The sequence below is a fragment of the Salvelinus sp. IW2-2015 genome, linkage group LG6.1 (genome assembly GCF_002910315.2).
Source record: "Salvelinus sp. IW2-2015 linkage group LG6.1, ASM291031v2, whole genome shotgun sequence".
Lineage (NCBI taxonomy): Eukaryota > Metazoa > Chordata > Actinopteri > Salmoniformes > Salmonidae > Salvelinus > Salvelinus sp. IW2-2015.
Window position 1 is genome coordinate 14,722,936 of NC_036845.1, and position 23,153 is coordinate 14,746,088.

Sequence of the window (23,153 nt, forward strand, 5' to 3'; positions counted from 1 at the left end):
CGGATCGGTATCATGCCTGTGCAACAACCAGCCTCCAGACATTTAGGGGTCTAGACCGCACACCGGGAGAATAGAAATAGAAGGACACGACTGCGGCAAAGGCGGCGGCGGCACAGAGAGGCTCATTAAAACCACTTTCACGTGCGAGCTGAGAGCGCCGACAGAGAAGGCCTACTACCCCATGTGCTTTCTTTCCACGAACCAGAAACAACCACACGCCCTCTAAAATCGAGTTGGTTCAGTGCGGTCCGTGCTTCATTATTGCCACCAAATGGACTTTAACAACAGGAAGGGGATTTCACTGGATTGTCCCAACCAAGAAAGACACATTTGTTGCCTTTTCCGTTGCTTAAATTGTTCTTTAATGTTTTCACAGTGCGCGTGATGTGAACATTTTTTTCTTGTAGGGGTCAGATGAGATTGGCTATTAAAATGTATGACTGAGTCTTGCTTACGCTAGGCCTTTGGGTAGCAGACTCCCGGACCATACACGCCTCACAATCTGGATTCACCCAGGCAAGTCCCTTGATTCTGATCTCGTTTTGGTCGCCTTGGCTCTTATTCTCATACCCTGAGTAGGCTTGCTTGACATGCAGAGGAAGACTTACTCCTCTAAGGGCTGAAACAGAGACAGCAAATAATACTGTGTGGAGATGTGCGTGGTGGGATGTACACTCACTCACCTAAAAGCCTGATCCTTTATGCTATGTGATGTATGCTTATGTATTGTATGACATGTTATCGTGAGTGCTATGTAATGTATCCGTACGTTGTATGTAGTGTGGTCTGTGTGGTGTGATGATCTTGTGCTGTCTGCTGTGTTGTGGTGCGTGGTGCCCGGATGGTGTGTTGTTGTGTGTGTGTGTTCGGTGTGTGTGTGTGTGTGTGTCGTTGTGCTGCATTGTGATGTGTGTGGTTGTCTCCACAGGCCTAGCTTGGCTTGACAAGTGGAGGGTATCAAGTAAAAGAAGGAGATTGGAAAAATAAAAAGACGATAGAGTTTTTTAATTGAAGAGGAGAGAAGGACTAGATAGCGAGATTAATTTGTCCAATTAATACTTGTGGCTAAAAAGTTTTAAGGGTTAGATTTGAGATTGTAACAAAAGAGAGAGACAGAGAGAGAATGAGAGCATTGGGACTACACACACCCCACAGTAGTCTACCCACCACTCCATTGAGGTCTCCACATGCGGAAAGGCAGCCTCGCTACCAGTGATGGATACGGAGGCCCTGCAAAGCGGCGCATCAGAACTGTCTTGATCGGGATTCTGTGGGTTCAGACGGAGTAGCAATCACGCTCTAGGACATGGCAACACTTCACTATTCGCCTGATTCCCCCCGCGTCCTTACACCATCTTACAGAAGAGCACAAGAGGAAGAGGACGAGGGGGAATACTCCGTACTCGGAGTCGGAAGAGACGGGACGTATCCTAATCCGGCGAGAGTGACGAGGGCTCACATATAATAAGGGGAGACAAGATGTGACGGAGCGATGAAGGGGGAGAGAGACACGAGGAGGAAAGAAAGAGGAGGTAAAGAATCAGTCGCAGAAGAAATAGGGCGGGAAGGAGAGGAAGAGAGCAGGGTTGAGATACCTGTGCGGAGAGAAAAGTGAGGGGCACACATATCAGCGATTTAGAGAACAGGTGGTAGAGACACAGAGAGGAGAGAACCGAGAGGATGGCTTTAAAAGAAGAACTATCAGAAAGAGAAGAACAGAACAAGGATCCCGATATTCAGCCTTTATTGAGCGTCCAGTATAAAATGGGGAAAAGATTGGCCACGAGAGAGTAAATCGACTGTCCAAAAAGAGACAGGAAGAAAATATGGACTGCACAAAGACGGGGGAGAGATATCACCAAACAATACCACCACACTCTCAAACACATATATGTAAAATACATGCGCTTCGGAGGTCGGTGCCTCTAGTTTTATGAACAAATTATCCATTCAGCACGGGGCCTTCTCAACCAAGGTTAATAAGCCACCCCATTCCAGTCCTCAATAGGGCCCTATTCTAAATCAGCCTGACACGTTTAATGGGGAATTTTGCTGTGGAGGGGGAGAGAGAGGAACAGAAACTCCCATGCATTGCAGTGAGTGTCACAAGCAATCTGGTGTGGAAAACTGTTGAATTAACAACGGGACATTATGGGCCCTGATTTGGGGTGTTGGGTTGTGATATCTCCCCTCCCTCTTTTGTTTGCAGTCATATTTTCTTCCTGTCTTCTTTTTGGACAGGTTCGATTTAACTCTTCTCGGTGGCCATTCTTTTTCCCACTTTTATTACTGACGCTCAAAAGGGGCTGAATATCGATCGCTGTTCTGTTCTTCTCTTTTTCTGATATTTCTTCTTTTCTTGCCCCCTCCCTCTCTCTCATCTCCCTTTCTCTCTTCTACCCCTGTTCTCTACCCACCCCCTCACTTTCTCTCCCACAATATCTCACCCCTCTTCTCTTCCTCTCCTTCCCCCCTATTTCTCTCCTAATCTTCCTCCTCTTTTCTTCCCATACACTCTCATTCTCTCCCTTCTATTTCCGCGTACATGCGTGGTCTCCCCCTTTTATTCCCTTCAATCTCCCCCATATCTCCCGCACTCTTCCATATTCCCCCCTCTCCCTCGTGCTCCTCTTTCTCTCTGGGCGTGTGTCGATATGAACTCCGGCGAATTCCACCAAGTCTGCTCTATCCTCTATCACTCTCGAAGCGCTGTCCCCATCAAGACAGTTTCTGATGCCCGGCCTGCAAGCTCCTTCTGCGAGCGACATCGGGTAGCACACGAGGCTTGCTCCTGTGCATGTGTCCTAGTGCGTAGCATATACCTGTGTGTGTGTGTGTCCCGAATGACTCTCTCTCACTTCTGGCTGCCTGATCTCTCTCTCTCATCCCTTCATAATCAACCATATACAACTTTTTAGCGGCGAGGCATTAAATGTGCGATAACCAATTAATCTCCCTATCGATCCTGTCTCTCTCCCTTCATTAAAAACTCTATTCTCTTTTATTTTTTTTTCCAATCTCCTCTTTACTCCTCCACTTTGTCAGCAACTAGTGCCTTGGGAACACACACACACACACCACCAACACACACACACACACACACACACACCACCCACACACCACACACCACACACAAACACACACACACACACACACACACACACACACACACACACACACATACATACAATACATACATACATACACACATACACACATACCATACATACATTACATACATTTACCATAAAGGGACAGGCTCTTTTAGTGAGTTGAGTGTACACCACCACCAATCTTCCAACAAACATATTATTTCTGTTCTTTTAGCCCTTAGGATGAGTATCTCTCTGCATGTTCAAACAAGCCTATTCAGGGAGGGAAAAGAGCAAGGACCAAACAGATCAGAATCAAGGGACTTCTGGGTTGCTCCAATTGATAGGCTGTATTCGGATCTCCCAAAGCCTAGCGTAGCAACTCCAGTCTACATTTAAAGCCAATCTCTCATATTGACCCCAATACAAGGAAAAAAGTTCATTTACCCGGGCACATGGTGAAAACATTTACAAAACATTTAGCAAACGGAAAACAAAAATGGTGTCTTTTCTTGTTGGGACAACATCCAACAGTGAATTCCCTTCTGTTTTAGTCCATTTGGTGCATAACTGAACACGATCCCTGAACCCACTCAGTTTTGCAGGGCTAGTGTTTCGTTTCAGGTCGTCTGAAAAAAAGCATCATGGGCAGTTACTGTCTCTTCTCGCTTCCTGCAAAGTGGCTGTTCTTTTATGAGCCTCTCTGCTGCCGCCCGCCGCTGCTCCATTCTCCTTCGTATTTCATTTTCCCGTGTGCGTTCACCCCTAATGCTGGAGCTCGTTTTTGCAACAGGCTGATCTACCATTTCGTCCCACTGACTGCACTCAAATTTGTTGAGCAGGCACAACTCTATTCTACTCTACGTGATCACTAGCTGTATTGCTGCGTGTCCATGTATTGGGGCTCCACTACCTCTACCATACACCAGCGACATTTGTTTACCCGCTCGGTGGTCTTCGATATTGTACGATGACGTTTTGACATGACATCTAATCATCAGGTCTCTACACTTTTTTCTCTCATTCCCTGACTGTCAGCAGGGTGCGAGCTCTGAACGACGAAACCAAAAGTCATCGATACGATACGTAGGCAAATAGAGACCCCTTCACCTTCTTAATTCCAATCTGAAATCGGTATAACATTTAGTACATGTTCATATTTGCCTGGCTGAATGTAGCGTTCTTTAAATGTTTATCTTCCCTTCGTCTCTCTTCTCAGTCTGTCCTATGGCCTCCAGCTCTCCCAGCCTTGTCCAACAGGAACCGCCTTCCCCACCTTCTTTCCGCACCCCACCCTCATCGGCCCCCTCCACACAACCCCACCAGGTACGGCCTCTTCCCAAGAATGTGTGAAGTTGGACTAAGATCGCTTTACCATCCAGCCAGGACCAAACAGAGGTTCTTCACTTCGGTCGTACACTCCTCCGTCTATCTCTTCTCTCTATGCTCTCTTCTCTCGCTCTCTTTCTATCGCTCTGTCTCTGTATCTCTTCTCTCTGTCTCTTGTCTGTCTCTCACTCTACTGTTCTCGCCACCTACGTCTGTCTCTCTTCTTCTATCCTTTCTTCCACAGCCTCCTCTTCAGTGACTCTCCCACATCTTAATGAGCAAAATGAGTGTGGGGAAGTGGGTGTGTGCGTACGTGGGACTTATATGCGGTTATGAAAGTTATTCAATCCCACAATTGATCGTGGGATTTTCTTTTTTCCCTTTTTTAATTTACCCCCTTTTCTCCCCAATTTTCGTGTTTATCCAATCGCTTTAGTAATTACTATCTTGTCCTCAATCGCTACACTTCCCGGGTTGCGGGCTCGGGAGAGACGAAGGTGAAAAGCCATCGATCCCCGAAAACACAACCCAAACCAAGCCGCACTGCTTCTTTAACACAGCGCGCCTCCAACCCGGAAGCCAGCCGCACCAATGTTGTCGAGAAAACACGTGCACCCTGGCCCCCTCGGTTAGCGCGCCTCACTCCGCCCAGGCCCGCCACAGGAGTTCGCTTGGAGCGCGATGAGACTAGGAGTATTCACCTACCGGCCAAACCCTCCCTAACCCGACGACGCTAGGCAATTGTGCGTTCGCCCCACGGACCTTCCCGGTCGCGGCCGGCTGCCGACAGAGCCTGGGCGGCGAACCAGAGACTCTTGTGGCGCAGCTAGCCTGGCGATGCAGTTGCCCTAGACCACTGCGCCACCCGGGAGGCCCTGATCGTGGGATTTCTGAGTAATTTGTTTGGAATATTTGGTGTGTGTTGAGCAACCGGGGTGGATGATGTGGCAACTTGGGTCCTTTTTCCTCTAATGGGAGGTTAATGATCCCCTCTTCCTTGATTCCTTGACTGCTATCCTCTCCTCTTTCCCCTCTTTCCCTTACGTTCTTTTCCTCCTTTATCTTCCCCTTCTTCTGGCCTTCTGTTTTCTCTTTTTTCCCACCAAATTATCTTCTCTTCTCTCCCTCTGTCCTTTTTATTATCTCTTTTCCTCTTTTACTCTCTTTCTTTTTCTCGGTCTTTCCATTTTCAATTTCTTGTGCCTTTCCTTTTCTCATTTTCTCACCCCTTCTCCGGTCTTTCAATCTCTTACCACTCCCTTCTCTCTTTCTATCTTCCCCATTCCCTTCTCTCTTTCGTCTTTCCTTCTCTTGTTTCTCACTTCCTTTCTCTCTTTCTATCTACCCCCTCTCTTCTTTTCTCTCATATAGACTCTTGGGATGATCTGGAGCAGAGTGTGAAGGAGGGCTGGGATTGAGATCAGTGTTGAGACAGAGCTTTCCTTCACCGACCGGCTGTCTCGCTGGCTGTCGAAGAAACCTTCAAGGTGCTTTTGATGAAATATTCAAATGGGGGGGGGGGCTGCTGTTTTGCTCTCCCTGCTTCACAGCTTGCGCCTGTTAGCCGAAGTGAGGGTGATTTAAATACAGGAAATTAATTGCAGGAGAGCTAATTAGCAAGCTGCCCAACTGCCAGGCTGTGAAGTTGCCGAGGTAGGCCGAGTTTTGTACCATAGAATTGGAATAGTCAAAGTGTAAAGGCTGTTATCCATTTAATTTTACTCTGAACTATAGCGAATGTATGTTCATTTACGATGGCTTAAATCATTTGCGCTTCCATTGTCATTGAATTACGCGCGCCAGGATTGCCAGAATAATTGTGGGCTCATTCTATGAGACGGAAGCCAGAAAGTGTCGTTCCTGCCGAGTTGAGTGTTTTCATTGTTTTGACCTCAAGTTATCGTTGAGCCATTAAATCCATCGGTCGCCTATTTTATATTTATTGACCTTCTATTTGTATCCCTTGACCTCTATTACTGAACCAAATTACATTTTTAATTTAATTCAATTTCTTATTTGTACTGTTGTGTTGATTGACATGTAAGCCTTTTGAGAAGCTAGAGTAATATTTCTGTGGAATTATAGAATCATTAACCAGACAATTAAGTGTTTCATCTTCTCTATCTTTTCTGTCATTTTCCAAAATGTTTCTCTCCTCTCTCTCCTTCCTTTCTTTTTTCCTATTTTCTCTCTCTTCGCTTTCTCTCCCCTCTCTCCCCTCCAACTCTCTCCCCTATCCTCCAGGATTTAGGAGAACACTGTTATGCAGAAGAAATTATGTGTGGTTCTATTGGTTCGGTACGGCTTTGATAACTTGGTTCAGAGATCAAAGACACTCTCCAATCAACTGCACCATCGAGAACAAGGACAGAGGCGGCTGGAGGCCACGGTTTACACGGGATCTCATGCTCAACCCCGAGGGACCTTTCGTAGTCCGCGGAGCCCCCAACCTTGCGATGAGAACATCTGGGTCCGGATCTAGCACTGATTCCAGGGATCAGCTCCACCGAGTTCATTTTAATGTTATTGATTATGATCCAGCCATTCCAACGTTCGTGTGAGCAACATCTGCTCTCCAATCTTGGTCACGTTCGTCCCTTCAATTTCACACCTGCCAGCTGTAGCTGTCTGATTATATGCTTCATATACCTTCCTCTACCTGCAGAGCGTGGCTGATGTTGCTTCTTCCAATATACCTCTAGGGGCCCTTTAGGCCTTTTCCACACCACATGTTTCTGAGCTCTCAGGGCAGAGACACATATTTAGACATTTACTATGAAATAAATGCTCTCCTGGCCCAGCGTTGCTATTTCCCTAAATAAATATTCAACTTAGGTGACAATGGAACTCTGTTGATTTGGCTAGCCCAAAAAGCTTGGTAAAAAAAAAATAGCTGTCTTAGCCCTTGAGCTAAGTCAGGTACCGTTTGAGTCAAAGGCTAGTAATACGTATCCATTTACACAGTGCTTGCAGGCTCCAGTTATTGCCTAAATCTAAGTTGACCCTAATGCAACTAACATAGTGATTCTAATTATAGAAATTATTACTAATGAGTTTGATGGACAATAGTTCAGTTTGAAAGCCACACGAATGGGTGACCCTCATATATATCAACTCCTCCCCTTCCCGATGTCTGTCCAATCAGAGCCTCTCAGGAGTTCCTGGGGCGTTGCATGAACCGGCTGGGGGGGTATGAACCCGGAAGAGACGGGGGGCTTCCAGGAGGCCCCTCTGGCCTACGACGCTGTCTGGGCCCTGGCACTGGCCCTCAACAAGACTGTGGCCCCTCTGAAGGCCAAAGGCCGCAGGCTGGAGGACTTCAACTACAAAACCATGACAATCACAGCAGAGATCTTACCGCCGCCCTCAACACCAGCTCATTTGAAGGCGTGTCTGTGGAGTACAGGAGGGAGGGTCCATCCAGTAGGAATATACTAGGCCATTGTTCATTAGAGGCCAAAAATGTTTTTGAAAATCCTTTGCAATGGAAAACGCAAATGAGTGTTTCTTATTATACAAGGTCCAGGTTAGTCCAACCCTGGTTGGAGGATTAACACACCTGATTCAACAACTAAACTTATCATCAAGCCCTTGGGTTAGTTGAATTATGCTTGTGTTAGGAATGGGTTGGAGCAAAAGCCTGCATACCCATTTGTCCCAGGGACCGGATTAGAGAAACGTGTAATGTATGTATTGGCTCATTAATAGTCTGAATGACAGTAGATTTCTGACTTGATGTAGCACTTTTCTTCTCCCTTCAGGGTCATGTGGCTGTTTTGATGCCAGGGTTCCAGGATGGCTATGACCCTTATTGAGCAACTGCAAGTAAAGTCATCTATCACCATTTCAACCATATTTTCAGCCTTTCCTTGTTCTGGATATCCTACAGTAGTTTAAGAAAAACATTTTGTTTGTGGAGTGATGAATGTCAGTCAGTCAGTCATTCATCCAGATCAAGGCTGAAGCTTTTCTGACTTTCCCCCCGTTCTCACTCGTGTTGATTGAGAGCAAAGCATTTTTTGGACACGCAAATTGTGTTATTTATAAATGTGTTTGAGGCAAGTCCTTCAGTCTAATTGGAAGAGGCCTGGATCGAAGCTAAAGTGGCGGATTATTTTGTACCTCCGTTCTTTTTGGACCCCTAATGGATAACACAAATTATAATCCTACTTCTTCCTGCATGCACTGGGTAGCATTTCGCGTGCTGCCTGCTAGTGACGAGGTCGGGTAATTTGGTTAATACATTGAAAGCCTTGACTTGAATTTGTGAATATTTCTCAATCAGTATTCATGGGTAAGGATGCCACATACTCGTTCTCTCCCTCTCTCTTTCTTTCCCCGTGGTAGCTCTGTATCGGTCCTTCTCTCTGTATCGTCTCTATCTCTTCGTTCCACTTTTTCCCTCTTCTCTATTTGTGGATCTGAAATGTTCTGCCATGCACTTCTATAGCCTTCTTTTTCATAAATGATGTTTTGATCTGTCGTTCATTTTCAAAGTGTTTCTTTTGCTTTGTTTCGTTGAACCCTTCATAACCCAAGGGACATTATTAGGCAGGAAAGAAAGAGGATTGAGAAAGTGTTAATTGAACTCTCTTCTCCCTCTCGCTGTGTAGGAGGCAGTTATAAGAAGATTGGATACTACGACAGCTCTCAGAAGAAATCTCTCCTGGTTCGGCAACGATGTGTGGATAGTGAGGCGGAGTTTATTACATTTGTCTTTTCAGGCTTCCTATGTAAGTCTCTCTCTCCTTGTGTGTGTGTGTGGTGACTGTCTTACTGTGAGTCATCTATGTAACCATCTATCTCGTTCCCCTCACATTAGACCTAATGTTACGCCTACTCTTTCTCTAATCCCGCGCTGCCTCCATCCATCATTTCCATGTCAGACAAATCACCACTTCTAGCTTTAAAAGCCATCATTTGGACCCTCATCCTCCTTCACCCAGAATGAGTTTACAGCCACAGCCCAGTAGCCAGACCACGGCAGTCAGGAAAGCCTGACCCCACCCACACTTCTTCACTTTAGGAAAGTTCAACATCCACCACAGTCTGCAGAGCGTGACACAGTCTGCAGAGAAATGCTTGTTACTGTCGATTTGCTTCAGCCACACCAAGACAAATGTTGTAGTTCAGTTGTTTACCGGCCCAGCCCTCCCTTGAGAGTGACACACTTGTGCCTGGGCTCAGAATTACTGCACTTGCTAATCACATCGTGCATGCTGGTGGAGCCCAGAGATCGAAGCACACGATTGTAGGACTTTTAAGGATGATTAGCGTTCGTTGCAAGCGCTTTAGCTTACTCCAAAGACTGAGAGAGACGAGCCATGGTACTCAATCAGAGACGACTGTGTTGGTGACCTGCTATCTATCTCGCTGTCCTCTTCCAACAGCCGTACTACTAAGGCGGATCTCGCTCGTATTTGGTGAGTCTTACTGTAGGGCATGATATGGTCGGTCTTACTGTAGGGCTGAGTGTTTGCGTGTTAGCGGCTGAGTATTACTGTAGCTTCTGCGGACGCTGTATGGATTCTCTGGGGATAGTCGGTTGAAACTTAGTAGGCTGAGTTTGGTGCTCTACTGTAGGGCTGAGTTTGGTGGTCTACCCATGGTTCGAGAGCGCTAGATTCGAGTTCATACTTCAGCTCAGTTATGTGCTTAAGGCTGTGGGCTGAGTATCTAGAATACAAGGTCTTACTTAGGGCTATTGTCAGACGTATTTACGGGTCTGTTTAGGTTGTTCTACGATTTGGTGGTCTCTAGGCTGGTTATCGTATCACAGCTTACTGTGTAGCGTGATTGAGTTGGTGCGTATCTAGATTATGCTGTTGGAGTGTGGCTCGTGGTGTACTCTGACTAGTTGAGATTTTGGTGGTCTTACTTGTAGGGTCTGAGTTTGGTTTACTGTAGGCTGAGCTTGGTGGTCTACTGTAGGGCCTGAGTTTGATCTGGTCTTACTGTAGGCTGAGTTTTGGGAATGGTCTTACTGTAGGGCTGAGTTGTTGGGTCTTTGCTGTAGGGCTGAGTTTGGTGGTCTTTACTGTAGGTGCTGAGTTTGTGGTGCTACTGTGGCAGTTTGGTAGTTCTGGGGAGTCGAGTATCGTGTCTCTCAACGTGCTCGGCTGAGTTTGGTCGGTACGTTACCTGTAGGTAGGTGGTCTACTGTCGGCTGATTGTGGCTACTGTAGGGCTGGTTCGGTAGGTTCTTACTGTAGGCGCTGAGTTTGTGGTCTTCACTGGGTAGCGGCTGGTTTGGATCGGTTTTTACTGTAGGGCTGTGATGGTGGTCTTACTGTATTGCTGAGCTTTTGAGGCGTACCGCCCCCTTGTCTCCACTCGTAACTGTCGTTGCCTCCTATCGTGGTCTACTAGTATATGGTCAATCTCGTCGATACCTCTATATCCTCACAGTATGGTATATAGTCGTGTATGCTCCTCGTTCTCTTACGATCTACCTCTACTTTTCCTCACTCTCTGCTTCCTCTTATCACGTATTTGACATACCCAACCAAATTCACTAACGCGCAGTAAGAACCCACCAAAACGTCAGCCCTACAGTAAGACCACTCAAACTTCAGCCTACAGTAGGACCAACCAAACTCAGGCACATACAGGTAAGACCACCAAACTACCATGCTCTTCTCAAGACTCATTACCCGCGCACTCCAAGCTCGTGGAGAACACTCCAAAAGCTATCACGCGACACATACAGTGTAGGAAAATCCACACCCTCAGCCCTACCAGTCTCAGTGAGCCTGCCGATCCACGCATGTGATCATCATGCTAGACCACTCGCGAGGTGCGCAGCCTACAGTAAGAACGGCAGCACAACTACAACACATAACGAGTCATCAAAGATCCACCAGAAACTTCAGCACATACAGAGATAGCATCGTGCGCGCTCTACATGATAGAGAGATAACCACCATCATAAGGCCTTCATCGCACACACAGAGATAGCAACACCAGAAGCACATTACAGCCCTCAGTAAGACCAACCAAATCAGCCCTACAGTACATGTACCACCAAAGCTGCCAGCCCGCAACCTACAGAAGAAGATAAGACCCACTCTCACAACGCGCTAAGCGCTCGTCCAGCCACAGCACCACACACAAAAACATACACACACATACAATAAGACCACCAAACTCCAGCCCTACAGTAAGGAACCACCAAACTCAGCCCTACAGTAAGAACCACCAACACTCAGCCCTACAGTAAGCGACCACCAAACTCAGACCCTACAGTACAGACAACCAAACTCAGCCCTACAGTAAGACCACCAAACTCAGCCCTACAGTAAGGAACCACCAAACTCAGCCCTACAGTTAAGACCACCAAACTCAGCCCTACAGTAAAGACCACCCAAACTTCAGCCCTACAGTAAGCACCACCAAACTCAGCCCTACAGTAAGACCACCAAACTCAGCCCTACAGTAAGACCACCAAACTCAGCCCTACAGTAAGACCACCAAACTCAGCCCTACAGTATGTCGGCCTTGTGAAGGACAGAGATAGATACAGGTCACCATACAGTCGTCTCTGATTGGACCCGCTCCCCTCGGAGGCTAAGCTAAGCCTTGGCAACAAATCGTTTCCTTAAAAGTCTACAACGGTGCCCTCTCTCTGGGCTCCCAGCATGCACGATTGATTAGCAGTGCAGTAATTCTGAGCCCAGGCACAAGTGTGTCACCTCTCAAGGGAGGGCTGGGCCGGTAAACAACTGAACTACAACATTTGTCTTGGTGTGGCTGAAGCAAATRGACAGTAACAGCATTTCTCTGCAGACTGTGTCACGCTCTGCAGACTGTGGTGGATGTTGAACTTTCCTAAAGTGAAGAAGTGTGGGTGGGGTCAGGCTTTCCTGACTGCCGTGGTCTGGCTACTGGGCTGTGGCTGTAAACTCATTCTGGGTGAAGGAGGATGAGGGTCCAAATGATGGCTTTTAAAGCTAGAAGTGGTGATTTGTCTGACATGGAAATGATGGATGGAGGCAGCGCGGGATTAGAGAAAGAGTAGGCGTAACATTAGGTCTAATGTGAGGGGAACGAGATAGATGGTTACATAGATGACTCACAGTAAGACAGTCACACACACACACACACACACACACACAGAGAGAGAGAGACATACATAGGAAGCCTGACAAAGACAAATGTAATCAACTCCGCCTCACCTATCCACACATCGTTGCCGAACCAGGAGAGATTCTTCTGAGAGCTGTCGTAGTATCCAATCTTCTTATAACTGCCTCCTACACAGCGAGAGGGAGAAGAGAGTTCAATTAACATCTTCTCAAATCCTCTTTCTTTCCTGCCTACATAATGTCCTTGGGTTATGAAGGGTTCAAACGAAAACAAGCAAAAGAAACACTTTGAAAATGAACGACAGATCAAAACATCATTATGAAAAGAAGGCTATAGAAGTGCATGGCAGAACATTTCAGATCCACAAATAGAGAAGAGGGAAAAAGTGGAACGAAGAGATAGAGACGATACAGAGAGAAGGACCGATACAGAGCTACCACGGGGAAAGAAAGAGAGAGGGAGAGAACGAGTATGTGGCATCCTTAACCATGAATACTGATGAGAAATATTCACAAATTCAAGTCAAGGCTTTCAATGTATTAACCAAATTACCCGACCTCGTCACTAGCACGGCAGCACGCGAAATGCTACCCAGTGCATGCAGGAAGAAGTAGGATTATAATTTGTGTTATCCATTAGGGGTCCAAAAAGAACGGAGGTACAAAATAATCCGCCACTTTAGCTTCGATCCAGGCCTCTTCCAATTAGACTGAAGACTTGCCTCAACACATTTATAAATAAACACAATTTGCGTGTCCAAAAAATGCTTTGCTCTCAAATCAACACGAGTGAGAACGGGGGGAAAGTCAGAAAAGCTTCAGCCTTGATCTGGATGAATGACTGGACTGACTGACATTCAATCACTCCACAACAAAATGTKTTTTCTTAACTACTGTAGGATATCCAGAACAAGGAAAGGCTGAAATATGGTTGAAATGGTGATAGATGACTTTACCTTGCAGTTGCTCAATAAGGGTCATAGCCATCCTGGAACCCTGGGCATCAAACACCACATGACCCTGAAGGAGAAGAAAAGTGCTACATCAAGTCAGAAATCTACTGTCATTCAGACMTATTSAATGAGCCAATACATACATTACACGTCTTCTCTAATCCGGTCCTGGGACAAATYGGGTATGCAGGCTTTTGCTCCAACCCATTCCTAACACAGCATATTCAACTAACCAAGGGCTTGATGATAAGTTTAGTTGTTGAATCAGGTGTGTTAATCCTCCAACCAGGGTTGGACTACCTGGACTTGTATAATAAGAAACACTCATTTGCGTTTTCCATTGCAAAGGYTTTTCAAACATTTTGTGCCCTAATGAACATGGCCCTAGTATATTCTACTGGATGACCCTCCCTCCTGTACTCACAGACACGCCTTCAAATGAGCTGGTGTTGAGGGCGCGGTAGATCTCTGCTGTGATGTCATGGTTGTTGTAGTTGAAGTCCTCCAGCCTGCGGCCTTTGGCCTTCAGAGGGGCCACAGTCTTGTTGAGGGCCAGTGCCAGGGCCCAGACAGCGTCGTAGGCCAGAGGGGCCTCCTGGAAGCCCCCCGTCTCTTCCGGGTTCATACCCCCCAGCCGGTTCATCAACGCCCCCAGGAACTCCTGAGAGGTCTGATTGGACCAGACATCGGGAAGGGGAGGAGTTGATATATGAGGGTCACCATTCGTGTGGCTTTCAAACTGAACTATTGTCCATCAAACTCATTAGTATYACATTTCTATAATTAGAATCACTATGTTAGTTGCATTAGGGTCAACTTAGATTTAGGCAATACTGGAGCCTCAAGCACTGTGTAATGGATACGTATTACTAGCCTTTGAACTCAAACGGTACTGTACTTAGCTCAGGGCTAAGACAGCTTTTACYCCAGCTTTTTGMGGCTAGCCAATCACAGAGTTCCATTGTCACCTAAGTTGAATATTTATTAGGGATAGCCCTGGGCCAGGGACATTTATTTCATATAAATGTCTAAATATGTGTCTCTGCCCTGAGCTCAGAAACATGTGGTGTGGAAAAGCCTAAAGGGCCCCTAGAGTGTACTATTGCAGAAGCACATCAAGCCACCGCTCTGCAGGTAGAGGAAGGTATATGAAGCTAATCAGCAGCTAAGCTGGCAGCGTGTGAAATTGAAGGGACGACGTGACCAGATGGAGAGCAGATGTTGCTCACCACGTTGGAATGCTGATCATAATCAATAACATTACATGAACTCGGGGGAGCTGATCCTGGATCAGTGCTAGATCCGGCCCAGATGTTCTCACCAGGTTGGAGGCTCCGCGGACGGTCTCGGGGTTGAGCATGACGATCTCCGTGGTAACGTGGCCCTCCACCGCCTCTGTCATGTTCTCGATGGTGCAGTTGATGGACGGGTCTTTGATCTTGAACCAGTTATCAGCGTACCAACCAATCAGAAACCACACATATTTCTTCCCATACAGTTTCTCCTTAAATACCTGGAGGATGGAGGGAGAGAGTTGGAGGGAGAGAGGGGAGAGAAAGCGAAAGAGAGAGAAAATAGGAAAAAAGAGAAGGAGAGAGAGAGAGAGAGAAACATTTGGAAAATAGACAGAAAAGACGAAGATGAAACACTTAGTTGTCTGTTAAATAATACGTAATTACACAGAAATATTCTTTGCTTCTCAAGGCTACATCATCACCACAGTACAAATAAGAATGAATTAAATAAAAATMGTAATTTGTTCAGATAGAGGTTCAAGATACAATAGAGGTCAATAACTATAAATAGCCCGATGATTTAATGCTCAACATAACTTGAGGTCAAACAATGAAAAACACTCACCTCGCAAAACACTTTCCTGGCTTCCGTCTCATAGAAGAGCCCCACAATTATTCTGGCATCCTGGCGCTATTCAATGACAGGAAGCGCAATGATTTAAGCCATCGTAATGAAAATACATTCGCWTAGTTCAATAATAATGATACAAGCCTTTACACTTTGACTATTCCAATTCTATGGTACAACCTCGGCTACCTCGGCACTTCACAGCCTGGCAGTTGGCAGTGCTAATTAGCCTCCTGCATTAATTTCCTGTATTAAATCACCTCACTTCGCTAACAGGCGCAGCTGTGAGCAGGGGAGAGCAACAGCAGCCCCCCCCCCCCCATTGAATATTTCATCAAAGCACCTTGAGGTTCTTGACAGCGACAGCCGGGTCGGTGAGGAAGCTCTGTCTCACACTGATCTCAATCCCAGCCTCCTTCACCCTCTGCTCCAGATCATCCAGAGTCTATATGAGAGAAGAAGAGAAGGGGTAGATAGAAACAGAGAAGGAAGAGAGAACAGAGAAGGAAAGACGAAAGAGAGAAGGGATGGGGAAGATAGAAAGAGAGAAGGGAGTGGTAGAGATTGAAAGACCGAGAGAAGGGGTGAGAAAATGAGAAAGGAAAGGCGCAAGAAATTGAAATGGACCGAGAAAGAAGAGAGTAAAAGAGGAAAGAGATAATAAAGGACAGAGGGAGAGAAAGAGAAAGATCATTTGAGAGAGAGAGGTGGGGAAAAAAGAGAAAACGAGAGGCAGAAAGAAGGGGAGAAGATAAGGAGGAAAAGACGTAGGGAAAGAGAGGGGAAAGAGGAGAGATAGAGTCAAGGAATCAAGGAAGAGGGAGATCATTAACCTCCATTAGAGGAAAGGACCCAAGTGCCACATCATCCACCCGGTTGCTCACCACCAATATTCCAACAAATTACTTCAGAAATCCACGATCAATTGTGGGATTGAATACTTAAAAGACTGTCATACCGCATATAAGTCCCACGTACGCACACACCCACTCCCCCACACTCATTTGCTCATTAAGATGTGGGAGAGTCACTGAAGAGGAGGCTGTGGAGGAAAGATAGAGAGAGAGACAGACGTAGAGTGCGAGACAGAGAGTGAGAGACAGACAGAGACAGAGAGAGAGATACAGAGACAGAGCGATAGAAAGAGAGCGAGAGAGAGAGACATAGAGAGAAGAGATAGACGGAGAGAGTGTACTGACCGAAGTGAAGACCTCTGTGGTCTGCTGGATGGTAGCGATCTTAGTCCACTTCCACTTCTGGAAGAGGCGTACCCTGGTGGGGTTGTGGAGGGTGGCCGAAGGGTGGGTGCGGAAGAAGGTGGGGAAGCGGTTCCTGTTGGACAAGGCTGGAGAGCTGGAGCCATAGGACAACTGAGAAAGAGAGAGAGGGAGATAAACATTTAAAACGCTACACAGCCAGGCAATATACAGTACTAATGTATTCCGATTTCAATTGAATTAAGAGGTGAAGGGGTCTCATGTTCTATATCTATCATGACTTTGGTTTCGGTGTTCAGAGCATCGGCACCCTGACATCAGGGAATGAGAGAAGAAGAAGGTAGAGACCTGATGATTAATGTCAAATGTCAAACGTCATGTACAATATCGAGACCCAGCGTAAACAAATGTCCTGGTGTATGTAGAGGTAGTGGAGCCCCCAATACATGGACAGCAGACAATACAGCTAGTGACATGTAGAGTAGAATAGAGTTTGCCTGCTCACAATTGAGTGCAGTCAGMGGGACGATGGTATCAGCCTGTGSAAAACAGCTCCAGCATTAGGGGTGACACGCACACGGGAGAATGAAATAGAAGGAAATGGAGCAAAGCGGCGGGGCACAGAGAGGCTCATAAAACACCACTTTGCAGGAAGCAGAAGAGAAGTACTCCCATGTGCTTTTTTTCACGACCTGAAACAAACACTAGCCTCAAAATGAGTTGGTWCAGGGTCGTGTTCATTATGCACCAAATGGACTAAAACAGGAAGGGATTCACTGGATTTGTCCAACAAGAAAGACACATTTTTGTTTTCCGTTGCTAAATGTTTTTAAATGTTTCACAGTGCCYGTATGAACTTTTTTCTTGTATTGGGTCAATGAGATTGGCTTTAAATGTAGACTGAGTTGCTACGCTAGGCTTTGGGAGATCCGAATACAGCCTACAATTGGAGCTCCAAGAAGTCCCTTGATTCTGGTCTGTTTGATCCTTGGCTCTCTGATAGGCTTGTTTGACATGCAGAGAGATACTCCTCCTAAGGGCTGAACAGAGACAGAAATAATATGTGTGGAGATTGGTGTGGTGTACACTCACTCACTAAAGAGCCTGATCCCTTTATATTATATTATATATATATTAATATATATATAATATTATATATATGTGTGTGTGTGTGTGTGTGTGTGTGTGTGTGTGTGTGTGTGTGTGGTGTGTGTTGTGTCCCAGGCACTAGTTGCTGACAAGTGGAGGGAGTAAGAGGTAGATTGGAAAAAGTAAAAAGAGATTTTTTAAAAGTTTTTAATGAAGGAGAGAGAAGGATAGATAGGGAGATTTAATTTGTTCTCAATTAATTACTTGGCTAAAAAGTTTAAGGTTGATTATGAGATTACAAGAGAGAGACAGAGAGAGAGAGAGAGCATGGGACACACACACACACAGTAGCTACCCACCACTATGAGGTTCCACATGCGAGCAGCCTCTGCTACCAGTGTGGATACGGAGCTGCAGCCGGGCATCAGGACAGTCTTGATGGGCTCTGTGTAGAGCAGATCATAGAGCAACTTGGTGGATTCCCCCGGGTCACACTAAGAGAGAGAAAGAGGAAGAGGGAGAGGGGGGGAAATGGAGGGAGGAGGGGATATGGGGGAGATGGAGGGAAATAAAAGGGGAGACAGATGTGAGGGAGATGAAGGGAGAGAGAGAGGGAGGAAAAAGAGGAGGAAGATTAGGAGAGAAATAGGGGGAAGGAGAGGAAGAGAAGAGGGGTGAGATATGTGGGAGAGAAAGTGAGGGGGTGGGTAGAGAACAGGGGTAGAGAGAGAAGGGAGAGAGAGAGGAGGGAGGGGGGAAGAAAGAAGAATATCAGAAAGAGAAGAACAGAACAGCGATCGATATTCAGCCTTATTGAGCGTCAGTATAAAAGTGGGAAAAGAGAGAGTTAAACCGAGAGAGTTAAATCGACCTGTCCAAAAAGAGACAGGAAGAAAATATGACTGCACAAAGAGGGAGGGAGATATCACAAACAGAACACATTCAAAGCCTCAAATTAATGTAAAATAAGCTTGAGGTGGTCCAATCATGAACAAATTATCCATCACAGGCCTGTCAACAAGGTTTTGAATAAGCCATCCCCATTCCAGTCCTCAATAGGGCCCGATCTAAATCAGCCTGACACGTTTAATGGGGATTTGCTGTGGAGGGGGAGAGAGAGGAAACAGAACTCCCATGCATTGCAGTTGYGTGTCACAAGCAATCTGGGTGTGGAAAACTGTGACTTAACAACGGACATTATGGGCCCTGATTTGGGTGTTGGTTTGTCTCCGTTTGTTTTCCGAGATGGAAATAGCGCACTCAAGAAGCAAATGTATTGGACGCAAAAATTGCCTGTTGATTTCAATGATGGTTGTTTGACTGTGAAAACGTTSTTGTCTAATGCTACTATTGTAGGATATAATCTAGATGTRATGATACCACCAAGTCCAATTGATCACAATGGAAGAGAAAGTGACGTTTTGCTATCCTGTCACATCTGATAACATGTCAGGCGGTCATAACCTTTTCTCTGCCCTAGAGAACTACTGGAGATGCCTGCCTTTACAAAAACAAAAATAGATACACGTACATTAAATGTAGATGTTAGCACCACCTTTCACATGTGAGGCGAATAACATGTTTTCACCTCACATCTGAATTGCAGTTTGACATGTGAAATTTTGCGGTTTACATGTGAAAACTTTCACYTGAGAATGGGATATGCCGTTTGACATAGGAAAAACATTCCTATGTGAAAATCACATTTGCTGTTTCACATGTAAGAAAACCACATGTGAAAAACAATCACACCTGTAAAAATCTAATTTGCATTTTCATATTTGAAAATACTTGAACGTGTGATTGTTTTTCATGACCTTGCAATRCCACATCTAAAGAGACAATCTAATTTGCAGTTTCACATGTAAGAATACTCCACATTTACTCCAATGTTTGTAAACAAAGTAAATGTAAACAAACACTGTGTAGCCTAAAAACATAGTTAAAACTATGATTTTGATGGATGGTCAGTACTTGCATCCATAGCGTAGCATATGGATATAAGAGTGGTTGCATTTCTKCAGCTCCAACCCTCAGCTGTTTACCGAAACTGTGGCAAGGAGAACACTTTGTTAATGTTTCAATTAAGGATTGCCACTTTAAACACTTTTAATTGAGTAACAGCGTTGTTACATGGTGCAATCCTCTAGTGCAGGGGTAGGCAACCCTGTTCCTGGAGTGCTGCAGGATTTTGTTCTAACTAGGCACCACACCTGACCAACTGAGCTAATTGATCAGTTCAGTGATTGCCTAAATTCAACACACCTGGTCTTCCAGGTTGGTTAAATGAAAAACATGAAGCGCCTGCGGCCCTCCAGGACCGGGGTTGTCTAACCCTGCTCTAGTGAGTGAGCTACGTTTGTGCTATTAATATGAAGCAAAAGTTCTGTAGTCCAGAACAACATTCTTAGTATTCCAAACTAAAAGAATGATATTGAATGCAAAACATAAACCCAAAACTATTGATAGCAAAACAAAATCATTTTTACATGCGAAAGCCAATGAAATGTAAATGAATGCAAAAAAATTGTTTTCAGTTTAAAGAAATGATGATAATGCAATTAAYTAAAATGCCTCCCTCTTCCCTGACATTTTCCCTSTCTTTGGTTATGTTACTCTGGTCTTTGCTWTCCCTGCCTTTTTTCCAGTTGCAAGTTCTGACAAATTCATTACAGCAACAAAGCACCCTACTGCTGGTTTGCCTCTGAAGTTAAGCAGGGTCAGTCCCTGGATGGGAGACCAGATGTAGCTGGAAGTGGGAATAAAAAAGAAATTATAATGGAAAAACACATGTAAAAAATTTACATGTGAAACTTCACACGTGTCCGAAAACCACGTTTTCTTTTGTTGTAAGGGTGGGATGTATAACCCTCCTCTTTTCCACACACACACATGCACTGTCCGTGGTGCTGAAACGATGCAACCCAATATTAGCGTCAGAGTTAGCTAATAGATACTACTCTATCCGCCCATGAGACTTTGATGAGAAACCAATCCCACAGAAAGAATAGGAGAAGAAGCCACATATGCTGATCTGCTTTATTCTCTTGAATTGCATTTCAGATTGAATAAATATAAAAGAAGTGTGAATATATAAGAGGACCAGTGGGCTCTTATGTCTTATCTCAAGTCACTGTGATCTCCCCCCTGTAATTAAATCTGGAGTACCACATGAGTCATGGCGTTAAATGGTGCATACATGAATTTGATACACGTGTGTGTGTGCATGCATGCGTGTGAGATAGTGCACGAGTATGCATGTGGACCGTGTGGAAATATTGATAATTTTGGTCCCTGATTGAGTCCTATCATGTTCCAGCCGCCAATTAAAGGGGAAGTGAGAGATTTTTAAAATGTTATTTAAGCCTTATTTTACCAGGTAAGTTGACTGAGAACACGCTCTCATTTACAGCAACGACCTGGGGAATAGTTACAGGGGAGGAGAGATGAATGAGCCAATTGTAAGCTGGGGATGATTAGGTGGCCATGACGGTATGAGGGCCAGATTGGGAATTTAGCRAGGACACCGGGGTTAACACCCCTACTCTTACAATAAGTGCCATGGGATCTTTAGTGACAACAGATTCAGGACACCAGTTTGAAGTCCCCTCCGAAAGACGGCACCCCTACACAGAGAGCACCTCATCACGCCATTTCTCTACCTCTGTCTCCCTCCACCACAGTTAATAATTGATCAAAGTTATCAGTCTCCGCTTTGATATAACCATGGCAACGGTCTAGAGAGGGTGAGTGGTGTGTCTGTGTATAGATCTCAATGTGCTGTAAACAGTCTAATGTTCTCTCCCTATACTGCCACACAAACAAACAAGCAGCAGTCTTCCCATGTAGATCGATTTTTATTGGATCTTTATTTAACTAGGCAAGTCAGTTACAGTGACAAGAAAAAGTATATGGACCCTTTGGAATAACCTGGATTTCTGCGTAAATTGGTCATCAAATTTGATCTGATCTTCATCTAAGTCACAACAATAGARAAACATAGTGTGCTTAAACTAATAACACACAAATTATTGTATTTTTCTTGTCGATATTGAATACCTAATTTAAACATTCACTGTGTAGGTTGGAAAAAGTATGTGAACCCCWAGGCTAATGACTTCTCCAAAAGCTAATTGGAGTCAGGAGTCATCTAACCTGGAGTCCAATCAATGAGACGGGATTGGAGATGTTGGTTATAGCTGCCTTGTCCTATAAAAAACACTCACAAAATTTGAGTTTGCTATTCACAAGAAGCATTACCTGATGTGYACCATGCCTCGATCAAAAGAGATCTCAGAAGACCTAAGATTAAGAATTGTTGACTTGCATAAAGCTGGAAAGGGTTACAAAAGTATCTCTAAAAGCATTGATGTTCATCAGTCCACTGTAAGACAAATGGTCTATAAATGGAGAAAGTTCAGCACTGTTGCTACTCTCCCTAGGAGTGGCCGTCCTGCAAGAGCACAGCACAGAATGCTCAATGAGGTTAAGAAGAATCCTAGAGTGTCAGCTAAAGACTTACAGAAATATCTGGAACATGCTCACATCTCTGTTGACGAGTCTACGATATGTAAAACACTAAACAAGAATGGTGTTCATGGAAGGACACCACGGAAGAAGCCACTGCTGTCCAAAAAAAACATTGCTGCACGTCTGAAGTTTGCAAAAGTGCACCTGGATGTTCCACAGCACTACTGGCAAAATATTKTGTGGACAGATGAAACTACAGTTGAGTTGCTTGTAAGGAACACACAACACTATGTGTGGAGAAGAAAAGGTACAGCACACCAACATCAAAACCTCATCCCAACTGTAAAGTATGGTTGAGGGAGCATCATGGTTTGGGGTTGCTTTGTTGCGTCAGGGCCTGGACAGCATGCTATCATCGACGGAAAAATGAATTCCCATGTTTATCAAGACATTTTGCAGGAGAATGTTAGGCTATCTGTCKTTCAATTGAAGCTCAACAGAAGTTGGTTGATGCAACAGGACAACGACCCAAAACACAGAAGTAAATCAACAACAGAATTGCTTCAACAGAAGAAAKAAAATATGCCTTCTGGAGTGGCCCAGTCAGAGTCCTGACCTCAACCCAATTGAGATGCTGTGGCATGACCTCAAGAGAGCAGTTCACACCAGACATCCCAAGAATATTGCTGAACTGAAACAGTTTTGTAAAGAGGAATGGTCCAAAATCCCTCCTGACTGTTGTGCAGGRCTGATCCGCAACTACAGAAAATGTTTGGTTGAGGTTATTGCTGCCAAAGTAGGGTCAACCAGTTATTAAATCCAAGGGTTCACATACTTTTTCCACCCTGCACTGTGAATGTTTACACGTTGTGTTCAATAAAGACAGGAAAACATATAATTGTTTGTGTGTTATTAGTTTAAGCAGACCGTGTTTGTCTATTGTTGTGACCTAGATGAAGATCATATCAAAATGTATGACCAATTTATGCAGAAATCCAGGTATTTCCAAAGGGTTGACATACTTTTTCTTGCCACTGTATGAACAAATCCTTATTT

General features: G+C 45.0%; 1 pseudogene; it reads right to left on the reverse strand.

Moving 5' to 3' along the window:
* LOC111965163 (gamma-aminobutyric acid type B receptor subunit 1-like) overlaps positions 1-23,153 on the reverse strand; it is a 57,821-nt pseudogene that overhangs the window by 16,397 nt on the left and 18,271 nt on the right.